Source organism: Bombyx mandarina, chromosome 06, assembly GCF_030267445.1.
Source record: "Bombyx mandarina strain Sakado chromosome 06, ASM3026744v2".
Lineage (NCBI taxonomy): Eukaryota > Metazoa > Arthropoda > Insecta > Lepidoptera > Bombycidae > Bombyx > Bombyx mandarina.
In genome coordinates, this window is record NC_143213.1 from 15,616,292 (window position 1) to 15,627,675 (window position 11,384).

The following is an 11,384-nucleotide window of genomic DNA, read 5'->3' on the forward strand; positions in this document are numbered from 1 at the left end:
CTCAACTTGGATGGTCGCCGGAGCGCGCTGAATGTGGATTGCGCATTATGGCGAACCTTGGGCGGTGTCTATGTCCAGGGGCGAATATCGCCGGACTGATGATGGTACTACTTGGTAGGACATACCAATATTATAGTCCCACATGGACCAGACAGTGGACAATCGGGTCTTAAGAGTCATTTGAGTTTTCGAACGCCTCAAGATGGTTGCTTGCTGGTCACGGCTACCACTTACCGCCTGTTTGGATATGAGCATTAAAAATTTAGGAGAATTTAATGTAAATTCTAATTTCAATATTAAGCTAAACAATCTATTTGCCGATTCCAAATTAACTTTGATTAGTGAACGTCGATATTAGCTTCGAAACTTATAACCTCTAAAACCAGGCTTTGCCATATCTGTCATTCAGTAAGGGCGCTGTCTTAGTAAGATGCGTAGATGAGGAATTGTTTGAGATGATTCCATCATCTCATTTTTACCATCGCGCTGCTCGCCACCACAGTCGAGTTCATCCATACTACCTGGAGCTACTGCGTTCATCCACAGTGCGTTTCCAAAGATATTTTTTGCCACATACCATCCGGCTTTGGAATGAGCTCCCCTCCAAGATGTTTCCCGAGCGCTATGACATGTCCTTCTTCAAACGAGGCTTGTGGAGATTATTAAGCGGTAGGCAGCGGCTTGGTTCTGCCCCTGGCATTCCTGAAGTCCATGGGCGACGGTAACCACTCACCATCAGGTGGGCCGTATACTCGTCTGTCCATACGGCAAGAAAAAAAAAACTATCCTGATTCAATGTTGCTTCTTGTTGTTGGTAACAGATGGCATCCTGTTTGATCCCTGCTTTTACAGCTGATATCGGGTAGCTGTTAATTTTTTATACCTCATCCCGATCTGTCATACGTGTGTGCTTAAATAGTATTTAGATTGTATGTGTAGTGCTTAGATATAGTTGATGCAGTCTATATAATTTTAAGAAAGTAATTTGTAGATGTTAGATTTATTGTATCGTTCAAAATATACCGTGGAAACAACAGGCTGCGTTTTAAAAAATATTTTTTTTTAGAAGAATTTTTTCAACCATCTTTCTCTCATAGATTTTCAGCTAATTAGTAACTTAAAACTGTCTGTCCTCCAAAGCAAGATACTAAAGGTCACTCAAACAAAACATAACGTTGTCCTTTAATTAAAACGGTAATCGATATCCGATACGTTTGTCCATATGACAGGATGTTCAAGGACGTACGATCTAGGTAATCAGGTCACATTTTCTGAGTAGTTAATATACTTTACTGGATTAACTTTAGTTTTTTTTTTTGTGGAGGGTTTATGCCCAATTTATCGTAAAATGGCGATACGTAAATAATAATATATTTTCACTCAAAAAAGTACCGGAGTGGCTGATCTGTTAATGATACCAAATTCAATGATTTTTTGTTGTTGTTATTGTTAGATCGGTAGAACTGTTTTCCAGTTTGGCGCGGGGCTTGAGTTGCATCTGTTATTTAGATAAACACAGTGTTGTTTTTAGTTAAATAATATCTAGTGTGAATTGCGAATTACATAATGGACAAATACATCGAACAGTTTGTCATAAATTTAGCATAAATTGTGCAATGGAAACGACAACTGAAATTGATAATATGCCTTCGCATTAAGCCATCACCGTGAAAATTTTGTATTTTCCGTAATCATGAGGTATGGCTTCAGCTAACTTATTTCTTTTCCAAAACTCAATTTACCACTTCATGACACCCTATTCATTCGGTAGGAAAATTCGCGGCGAGAACCGAACTCAATTCCGAGATCTTTAAAATCTCCTCAATTCCGTAGATTGACTTTAAAAAAATATTTTGATGATTGGAATATTTGATGGCGTAAACGTATCGTTTCTGCAGGAGTATTTTCTTAATGTGTAAAATAAATTTGGACAAAAGCAACAATCCTTATTGTGTTACAATTCGAACCACATAGCTCCTTCGTGGCAGATATAGACAGGGTGGTTGTACCTACCCGCGCGGGCTCACAATATGCTCTACAACCTGCGATTACACATACCAGCACCTCTTGTTTTTGTCATAAAATATAATTCCTTCATTTTGAAAGTCGTTCGCGAACACAAGTTAAGTTTTTATTTATTTATTGCTTAGATGGGTGGATGAGCTCACAGCCCACCTGTTGTTAAGTGACTACTGGAGCCCATAGACATCTACAGCGTAAATGCCGCCGCCCATCTTGAGATATAGGTTCTAAGGTCTCAGTATAGTTACGACGGCTACCCCCCCCTTCAAACCGAAACGCATGTGTTTCCTTACAAAAAATATATACTTAACTACGATATTGGAATACCGGTATCATGGTATTGTTTCACTCTTAGTCTCATTTTAGTTATTAGTCAAGTAGTATTTGAAAGTAGTAGTAGTAGTTAGTATATAGATTTTTGGCTTTTCTATGAAATATGCTTAAATAAGCTTACTTCGCTTTTTAACCTCTTCAATGGCCGACGTCGTAATTACTCATTAAAGCATATCAGAGAAAGCACTTAGCGTAATTCACGTAATTAAACGACACTCGACGAAATTAGACTTTAAATCTTATTACCTTAAAATAATCGACGAGCTACCTCAATTATTGCCGATGTCATTAAAAGTGTCCATATTATATTGGTTTAATAAATAAAACAGCACTATTGTAGATTGTAAAGTCGTCATTTTATTTTGAAAACTACCATATTAGTTTGTTTTTTTGTCGCGAACCAGTAACGCAGAATGATTTAAAAAATGGGAAAAATATGCTGTTTTTTTTAAAGTTCCAATTAACAATATTTCGAGGTAATCCACGAACTCTGTGCTGAATTATGTTCGAAAATATGACTTCTGAATCAAACTAGAATTGATAATAATTATTTATATTTGTATTTAACTGTAGCTCGGATCAAAGCTCTAGCTATTACTCATACTTAATACCTAGGAGTGACAGTAAAATATTTAAAAAAAACAATATTTTGTTGACTTTAAATCGCGTCGGCGGAAACTCCTGTTTCGCAATACTATGAAATGTAGCTTGGATTCTTTCGCAGAAGTCAAAATATCACCATACCGAATTACGTAAAGATTCGTTATGTGGTAAAGGTGTTTTATTTTACTTTATTGCCCGAGTAGGCAGACGAGCATTTATGGTCCACCTTACGGAAAGTGGTTACCGTCACTCATGGACGTCAGCAATGCCAGGGGCAGAGCCAAGCCTCTGCCTACCGCTTAATACTCTCCTCAAGCTTCTTTTGAAGAAGGACATGTCATAGCGCTCGGGAAACACCGTGGAGGGGAGCTCATTCCAAAGCCGGATGGTACGTGGCAAAAAAGGTCTCTGGAAACGCACTGTGGATGAACGCAGTGACTCCAGGTAGTATGGATGAACCCTACTCTGGTGGCGGGCGGTGCGACGCTAAAAAAGAGATGATGTGAAAACGGAACAAATAGACAAATACTATTTTTTCATCTATACTAATATATAAATCTACAGTGGTTTTTACGGATGTTCCGTTATAACTACTGAACCATGCATCCGATTGACTTGAAACTTGATATCCATGTAGGAAATACATGTACTTAATGGATAGGCTAATATTTGTATGAATGTTGGACTCCCTACACCAGTTGCGGAGGCCTTAATGATGAGAATCTTTGTGGGGGTGAGAAATAATAATGCTAATTTTAAATGCCCAGCGAAGCGGACGGGTACAGCTAGTTATCATATAAGTTTAGATTTATTACAAAATGTGTTGTAACAAAATGCTTACACAACGTCAGATAGTTGAACTAATTACGATACTAGTGACCCAGAAATTCGTGAACTGTTTTACTGAATTCGAGAAAGTTCAAAACCAAAATTTACATTTCAACGTAAAGGAGGCTTAGGAAAACACAACATTGTTAACTGGAGCGTTAAATATATGCAAGGTAAATAATTGGTAAAGGTCAAGGGGCTATCTATACTGATCTAATTGTTGCGAAGAGTTAAGGGAAAAGTTTTTTAGATTTAAATTGTTTTTTTTTTGTTATTGCCCTTGTAGGCAGACGAGCATACGGCCCACCTAATGGTGAGTGGTTACCGTCGCCCATGGACTTCAGCAATTTCAGGGGCAGAGTCAAGCCGCTGCCTACCGCTTAATACTCTCCACAAGCCTGTTTTGAAGAAGGACATGTCATAGCGCTCGGGAAACATCGTGGAGGGGAGCTCATTCCATAGCCAGATGGTGCGTGGCAAAAAAGACCTCTGGAAACGCACTGTCAATGAACGCAGTGGTTCCAGATTATATAGATGAACTCTGCTCCGATGGCGGGAGGTGCGATGATAAAAAGGAGATGAAGGGATCATCTCAAACAATGATATTAGGAAGTTTTGTGAGTCTGGATTGGTAGCACCGCTTTTGTACTGTGAAGCAGTCATACGTTCCGATTTGAAGAGTCGGATAGGCATTATATTATACAATTGAGACCTCACCTCTCTCTCTCTACTGGTGGTAGGACCTCTCGTGAGTCCGCGCGGGTAGGTACGACCACTCTGTCTATTTCTGCCGTGAAGCAGTAATGCGTTTCGGTTTGAAGGGTAGGGGCAGCCGTTGTAACTATACTGAGATCTTAGAACTTATATCTCAAGCTGGGTGGCGCATTTACGTTGTAGATGTCTATGGGCTCCAGTGACAACTTAACACCAGGTGGGCTGTGAGCTCGTCTACCCACCTATGCAATAAAAATAAAAAAGGGAAATATTCGAACTGTATTCATCCGGATTTTGCAGACGAACGTTTCTTTTTACTTAATCGTAAGGTGTCAACGTTGTATACGGACATCGACGATACTGACAATGCAGTAAGGATGCCGCGTACCGCCGGAAAATCTATTAAGAAAGAAAATGAAATAGCGCTGCGAATATACCGTGAAGAGAATTTATCACACGTGCATTTTAGAGACAACTCCCTACGATACTTATACGGCAATGGTGTGATAGTGACAAGAATATAATGGGATGACAAACAATACCCGGAGAACAAAGTCCCGTGGAACATTGAGATACACGGATAACTAGAGAATATACTCTCTTCGTATAGATCAATATGTACCCAGAAATAACCAATATATGTGTACAAAGATAGCACTACGTGAATGTCATCACCCTTAAGATATTAGATCGAAACCAATAAGATAATTGGAATTTAGGCTTAGCTTTTGACGATCTTTAGTGTTTTCAATAAGTTGGACATAGTCAGTTTTTGTTTTCCAAAAGTCAGTAACAAGATAAAAAGAAATAAATAATATTACCTATATTAGAGTACACAAATAAAATAAACTTGGAGGTGTTAATGGCATGTGGAATTTGGATCATTAAATGAATACTGGTTCAAATAAATTTAGATTATTGACCATTACATAATCTAAAAATAACATCTATACTAATATTATAAAGAGGAAAGATTTGTTTGTTTGTTTGTTTCGAATAGGCTCCGAAACTACTGGACCGATTTGAAAAATTCTTTTTCCATTAGAAGCCGACATTGTCCCTGATGAACATAGGCTACTTTTTTTAATTTTTATTTTATTTTATTTTTTTGGTTTCATGTGTGTTTTAATGTTTCCGAAGCGAAGCGAGGGCGGGTCGCTAGTTTATTATAATTGTTTTATTTAATTATTGATTTAATTTATGAATTAGTCATTACCTAAAATAATTCATATAAAATAATCATATTCTTGTGCCATTGTCGATGTTGCATTCTATTGTATTGTATACTAATTTAAATTTAGGCTATTTATTTATTAAACATTAATTTGAATATTTCAATTGATAATTATTCTTTCTTTTTTTTTTGCTTAGATGGATGGACGAGCTCACAGCCCACCTAAGATTAAGTGGTTACTGGAGCCCATAGACATCTACAACGTCAATGCGCCACCCACCTCGAGATATAAGTTCTAAGGACTCAGTATAGTTACAACGGCTACCCCACCCTTCGAACCGAAACGCATTACTGCTTCACGGCGGAAATAGGCGGGGTGGTGGTACCTACCCGTGCGGACTCCCAAGAGGTCCTACCACCAGTGATTACGCAAATTATAATTTTGCGGGTTTGATTTTTATTACACGATGTTATTCCTTCACCGTGGAAGTCAATCGTGAACATTTGTTGAGTACGTATTTCATTAGAAAAATTGGTACCCGCCTGCGGAGTTCGAACACCGGTGCATCGCTTCAACACGAATGCACCGGACGTCTTATCCTTTAGGCCACGACGACTTTCTATTCTATAATAAATTTGTACAAAAACAAACAAAAACCATAAAAAAAAATTATATACTATGTCCTAATAACTAAATCAAAAATCAAGAGAAGCTTGTCAATATTGAAAAAGAGTTCCCCTTAATTGTGAAGTACATAACCACTAATCCAGTTACAAACCAAACGCTCTTACAAACTTCTGACTATACAATAAAATTATATTCCATTCTAGCACCCATAAACAACCTAAAAACAACTTTTCAATCCATTATTTTATCGATAGCACCCTTTATTTTGAAGTCGTTGGTTTATCGGAAATCACTGCAGCCGTGTCCCTTACAGTAGGGAAGAGCTAACAGCCCTCGGGCAATCCATCATAGCTCTGTCGGAGCAACGCCCTGCTGAGAACCATGGATCCTTTGACCGGACCGGATTTGGTTAATCCTTAATAATATTTACTGGCTAGAGCTGGCAGACAACCAATTTGTTCTACTTTTGGAATACCAAAAAACGAATACCACATTAGGTATGTTTTCCGTGACGACAACTGATAGAGATGAAAGTTTAAAAGGTTTTATCGACTAATTATGTAAAGTCGATAGATTGACGTAAAAGGGTCAACCGTTTCAATTTTTTTTTTGTAGTTATCGGTTTACCAGAGTCGTCATTGTCGATTGAAATGAGGACTCTCTTCGAATTGCGTTTGAAGAATGACAAGCTATAGAGCTCGGAAAATATATGTAGAGTAGTCTACAGACTCTAGCCTAGTAAAGTACTACTCTATAATAATAGAGCCATAAATGGTACACGACAAGACTAATCTTTTTAAACGCACAGTGGCTGAACTGCAGTGCGATGTACCTCAACACTGCTCAATTTCTATCGAGGATACAATATAAAATACAAGAAGTATCAAAGTATCTCCGTATACTGCAACGCTCTAAAGGATTCAGGACTATCGACAATTAAAACAGTCTTCTTCTGTATGTAGTCAAATTGTTTATCTAATAAATTATGTAAAAATTCAATATTTTTTACTAGATTTTATGGACAGATATTGAGTGGCTTCAGACATTTGAAACCCAAACGGCGATGCTGCTTCAGAATTTTTGCATTGGGATGGCAGCTAACCTAATTTTCAAGAAGATCTTTTTATTAAACTCTATTGGAGTAAAGTTCACAGGTTGAATGCGCTACCTAAGCTGAAACATCAAACTTAATTCGAAATCGTATGCTGTAAAGGCTGTCCCACCCTTGAAACCGGAACGCAGACTGCTTCGCGGCCAATATATATGGAAAAATCGGTAGTAAGTGGCAACCTTTTACTGGTGGTAGGACCTCTTGTGAGTTCGCGCGGGTAGGTACGACCACCCTGCCTATTTCTGCCGTGAAGCAGTAATGCGTTTCGGTTTGAAGGGTGGGGCAGCCGTTGTAACTATACTGAGACCTTAGAACTTATATCTCAAGATGGGTGGCGTATTTACGTTGTAGGTGTCTATGGGCTCCAGTAACCACTTAATATCAGGTGGGCTGTGAGCTCGTCCACCAATCTAAGCAATAAAAAAAAACCTGCCTGTACTGGCATACAGCCACCGGTGCTTGAAGCAATCACCTCTGATTATAATTCGTTACAAATTCTTAACTGTGCTCTGAGGCTATCAAGATACCTCTGATATTTTTGAAATACAAAAATAATGAAATACGTGACTTTTATTATTTCTTTTGAATAGTTAGCTCATGCAGATTAAATCATAACTTTAAAATAGTTTTTTCATTATACTGATTTTATTTTCCCCAAAAGAGGTAGACAGAGGTTCAAAAAACCCCTCCTTGCTTCACGTTTCTGAGAGAGTACTGCATTAAGTGTCTGACCTGGACGATGGCGATGACGAGTACCACGGACTCCACAGCGTGAATGGTCTAAAGGTGGTGGTAAAGTTTATGTCGTCCTGTTTATGAACTCCAGTTGTGACCTTACCTTTTATAAGTTAAGATCACTTACCGACCAGTTTCGGTGCTTGCATGAGAGCCAGGGGTGTGTGCCTGAATACAACAAACCACATATTTTGGTTCACTCTATACTTGTTTATTTTCTTAGCTATATTTAGCACAATTCTTCAGCTGATTATCACTTTAACAAATGATGAGATATCCTTTGTTTAAGATGATTAAAGGTTCACAGTTCACTCGTACCACAGCGTGGTTTTTTATACTATAATCTAGTGATGACGTCTCCTTATTAAGGAATACCTTCGGTTGTGTGGTATATCGAGCTAATTCTACGCAGGGATGGCTTGGTGCTTAAATGGTGCTGCGCGCTTTTTTCAACGTTTTTATGATATCATTTATGTATTTTAATTGTTTAATTAAGTTATAGGAGCCCTGCAGGCCAAGGTAAGTCATATTAAATGCCTATTTCAATCATCATCATCATGGTTCCAAGCCGGTTTCGGTAACGGCGACCAACATTTTCTGTTCAATAACTTAAAAACATGTGGTCGCAACCCGTCTAATTATGACACCTCATAAAATACTGCAGAACACGCGCCATATGCAATGTCCAAATTTAAACTTTTTCCCATTTTCCAACACCACATGATCTTAGTATTAACCATCTTATGTTCTTGTTGAAGCACTTCGTTGGCCGTCCAAATTGCCTGCACGTGAAAAAGAAATGTCGTCTTTTGAACCCCGATTCTGTCATGATTTACATATTTTGAAGACGAGCAACACCGTTCAAGACCCTTATGTAAAGTTAATCTTTGTACTAAAGCTACTACGTAATGAAATATTTTTTTTTTATTGCTTAGATGGGTGGACGAGCTCACAGCCCACCTGATGTTAAGTGGTTACTGGAGCCCATAGACATCTACAACGTAAATGCGCCACCCACCTTGAGATATAAGTTCTAAGGTCTCAAATATAGTTACAACGGCTGCCCCACCCTTCAAACAGCGTATCCAGTAATTTGCTTATCTAGTGTAATAAACAAATTTGATAGTTTATAGAGGTGACTCTGACTGCTGCCCTGCAAGGTTATCGGCGATTCTAATGAGTCCCGACCGTGTCGACGACCCCTTTCAATATATTTTAAAACGGTACACTTTTGGTTCAATTCGCAGTGGATTCCCATTAAGAATTAATCAGTCACATTCAAAAGTTTCTTTAGTTCTCTCGTTTTTATAATTTTTTATTGACGCGGTAAATAAATAAATAAATGTTTACTAACAATCACGCCACCTTAACTGGTCCCGTGATAAGTTCGTAAAGAACTTGTGTTACAGGTACCAGATAACGGAAATAAATGTAAGATTTTATTATACACACACATATATTTAATATACATCCATAACCCTGGAAAATATATTTTATATTTATCATACAAATATCTTTGTTCTCTTGTCGGGACTCGAACCTGCGACCCCTTTGTGTAGTGACCATATCACTTACCATTACACCAGACGGCCGTTATAATAAAGTATAAGTAGAGTATATCTAAGGACGTACCATTCATAAGGAATTCATAAGCTTGAAAATTCTTGAGTACATGGCAACCACTCATGCAAGCTCCAAAGATGCTCTTTCAAGTGGTGTCCGCTACGCACTACGGTGTGAACAATGCTGCCCATCTTGAGACATGAGGTTGAAGCCTCAATTGCTTTGATCAACAGCCACGCATACTTCATTCTTGATGTATGCGTACCCTGGAAAATAATAAGCTAAATGAAAAATAAATACTTAACCTACGTGCAGCGATTTTTTCTTTAAGAAAGTAAACCGAAATGTTTCAATACAAAATTTCAGATCCCTCAGATTCCTCTCTTGTCCCCCGAAAAATAATTTATATTATTATGCTAATACAAAAAAAAATCTCTTCGAAAGTTGTTTGTTGTTAAGAAAAGTTGTTACCTGTTTCAGTGTGGTATACGTGTGTATTGTGTTATCTACACATTATTTTATAGATCAAAACAGAGAAGGTTCGATGACCGTAAGGATTATAGAAAATTTGTGGATGTGGTGTATTTTCTGAATTATTACTTTTCGGTTTCCGCCTTCTAGTGTGGTGTTTTACTTATTGCATAGAAATTTTTCACCGAATTATCGTTATTGCTCAGTAGAACCGCAATCGGGACTTTATGGTTAATAATTTTTAATTGTTCGAAATGTTCATTAGGTATATTATTACAAGCACAATTAAACTTTTTTGAAAATTTTTATTGGTGATTACTAGATTCTGAAAATTGAAAGTAAAACAATATTCACAAAAGTATAAAATTCTCCTTATTTTATCGGATCCAGGGTACGCATCCATGTTCGTAGGGGTAACGGTTGGCTAACTTAAGCAAGAAAATAATGAATGCGAGGTCGCCAAAGGATTCCGGGACATATTGAGGATAATTATGAAAAGGAAACATCGTATTTATATTAGTAGAAACAGTCTTTGAACGAATTGCGAAGCAAGAAGTTTACCCTTTTGTTTAGAATGACTAAGTCGAGTAGGTATGAGATATTATGGTTCACGAGAAAAACGAATAGCTGCGTCCGTGGTTCCGCATGTATTAATTATTGAGTAATGTGATTGAAATGAGAGTTTACTTTAAATTAATATATGATTCGCGTATTTCATTTTCATTATATTGTTTCCGATGTTTGGAATGCTTTACAGTTTTTGTGGTCACGGACGATCGTAATGTTATTTGTTAACTTTAAAAAAAAATACTATAGTGAAAACCGAGGAATTTCTCTTAAATTAGTTTTCTTGCTTGATAAAAAATTTGGTTGTGTGGTGGTTTTTATGAAGAGAGAAAAATGTTGATTTTGAATTTAAAATTATCGATTTGTCATCACAACGAAAAAAACCACGTAATTTCGGATATAGACAATTATCTATTATGTCTGAAAATAGGAGATCTATGACATATAAGAATACAAAGACGTGATCATTTTATTATTACAAAGAGCTCCGATTCATCTTGAATGCACGTATTGTATTGAATCTCTTTAAAAGACAACATTTTCTACTTAAATATCATATTTCTTGTACAAGATTAGTTCTGAAAGTCCTACTATGTACGAGTATAAAATGATTTCTGTTTAATTTTTTAACAAAT